This window comes from Polyodon spathula, chromosome 30 (genome assembly GCF_017654505.1).
Source record: "Polyodon spathula isolate WHYD16114869_AA chromosome 30, ASM1765450v1, whole genome shotgun sequence".
In the NCBI taxonomy this organism is placed as follows: domain Eukaryota; kingdom Metazoa; phylum Chordata; class Actinopteri; order Acipenseriformes; family Polyodontidae; genus Polyodon; species Polyodon spathula.
Genome location: NC_054563.1, coordinates 2956613 through 2959375, shown reverse-complemented (window position 1 = coordinate 2959375; position 2763 = coordinate 2956613).

The following is a 2763-nucleotide window of genomic DNA, read 5'->3' as shown; positions in this document are numbered from 1 at the left end:
CATGCTGTAGGAATATTCCATTAGCCAAATCTTATGGAAAAAGACCTCCGACTGTCTGTCAGTCTTCTCTCATAGAGTGATACAGGGCTGTGCATAAAGTGGGGAAGACTGGTACAAAATAAAGGCAGTTTTGGACAGACGGACAGTCAGTACATTTTTTAAATGAGGATCCTGAAATCTCTGACTGGTTTAATTTTACAATGTTTACTGTATACACATAGAAAACCTACAATTAAATCAAGTTCTGCAGATTAGTTATGAAGGACAAATATGTCAAGCCTTATTTAATTAACTTTCAGTTAAATATAAATTCAAGTAATAAACTAATTTGGAATGATATTTAATATACATACATATATATATATATATATATATATATATATATATATATATATATATATATATATATACACACACACACACACACACACACACACACACACACACACACACACACACACACACACACACACACATATATATATATATATATATATATATATATATATATATATATATAAAATATCATTCCAAATGATATTAATTAGAAATGCACATGCATGTAGATAGCAAGTTAAGTGATAATGAATTGAATGAAAAGTTTAAGAGAACAAACTGCAGCACAACACTAATTCCTGCAGCAGCTGCTGTCTCTTTCACTTACAAAACACACATGTTTCTTTTTTTTTCCCTTATTAGGACAAATGATTTGTGTTTCTGTATTTATGTTCACTTATGTGTCTGTGGAATGGTGCTGTCAGCTGTAGTGAAGTGGCCCCCAGCAACACTTGATCTCTTACCATTTCATATCCAACATGACAGCTCTTATCACTGGTGCCTCATGTTTCTAATCCACACAGACCATATCATTGTCTCTTGTGACAAACCTCCCTGTACGAAACACATGCATCATGCAATATAAAGGACCTTTTTCAGATCAACCCTGTATAATGATGCCCCTGCCTTGTTTTGTAAGTATTCAAAGAAAAAAATACCCTTTCTCAATTATTCGAAATGCATCTGAAAAGACTCCTATAACATGTAATTACCTATATGTTGCACATCCCTAGTGGCCATTGCTAAAACCATCTCACTTCAGCCCCTGTGTCTGAAAAAGGACATTAGTAAGCCTGGTAAATAAGAATAGATTGTGTTGAAGTATCTGGTGTCACGAAATCGTCCGTGATGGGTTAAGGGCAGTGTGCAAATGATCTGCTTTGATCTCAGAGCATCCATTCAGGAGTACTCTGCCATGAGGATTATAGCAAACGCATTGTCATTTCACTAGGTATCTCTGCCTGTTATTGCTGTTGCCGCTTTTAACAGGGTGTGGAGGGTAAAGATTTCAATTACGTTGCTGTAGCAAACAGGTATTAGCAGTTGATGAGATATTTAATCAGTGCGCTAATGTAATTTAGAATGAATGCGTTTCAGTTTCATACTTTAATGGCAATGCATGTATCCTATATAATTGGAACAGGTGATAAATTAGATATTAAGTCTGATTGCAATATTGTATTTAATCATCCACAATCCCCACCCACCCCAATCAAAAGGCACAGATCTTTTGGGGTGATCTAAAATGTTTAAGGCGTAAACTGTGTGTTGAAAGTGAATTACAGAATTAAATACTGAAAAGGGAGTCAGTCTTGGTTCTTTAGTGCCTACAGTAAATTTCATGGAATATCCATCTCACCTAGTCGTGCTGGACCCCATCATCATTATTATTATTTATTTATGTATTTATTTCTTAGCAGATGCCCTTATCCAGAGGAATGGATCCAGACGGATCTACTAAAACAACAGGTGACATTTCCAGCGGTGTGCTGATACCCACGGCCGACTCTCACACTCAATTCATGCCTTCACCAGGGTTCAGGCTGGTTGAACTTGGGTACAGATCCAGAAAGGCCCTGATCAGTATAATTCAGAAAGGATTATAAACAATCAGTTTATATGCCATCAAAATATTGTACCTCATGCTCTACTGCTGGTGTACAGTAGTTCAGTAGCACCAACTGATCGGATATTGACTATCCACGCATCCTTTGCAGAGCTGTACTGGTCACTTAAGGGCTGTCAGTATTTGCTGATTAAAACGTGATCATTCATGTACCTTTGTAGTAACTTCCAATAGGAGTCTTAAAACTACAGTATGTATAAAAGACCAACTGCACAGGACTACATGTGTGTATGGTGATCATTCAATCAAGTCTTCATGGCTCAAAGCCAGATATGCTATGGCTAGACCTTTTAAATATGCAGAACAAATGTCCAGCTGAAAAGTCCCGAAGCAACATTATTACAGACACCCTTTTTGTTTTGTGGAAGACATTTTTGTTCTTTGCTTGTTTCTGACCAGGTATATAGGTACCTAGTCACTCCCAGTGATGCATATGGGTTCCACTCCAAAAATCAAACTGCAATCTGGCCATGTGATCTAGAGCACAGGAAATGATTACCGTAGCTATCAGGAAGCAACAGTGCACAGACTGCCCAGTGGTTTTACCCATTCTAGGAATGGATCAAAATGCTATGCAATGGGAGTTCTATTTCCATCTGCAGCATATCATTAAAGTACTGTTCATGAAAAATCTTAAAATCCCAAAGTAAAGTAAAAGAACAACTAAAAGGTTCACATCACAATCAGCAGGGGACCAGTGATACATCTGATGAGACTAATGAGAAGTTAAGAACATGAAAGCCTCAGTTTCACTCCTTTAATTCCACGATCGGTAATTAAAGTACTTGCAGGCATAGCCT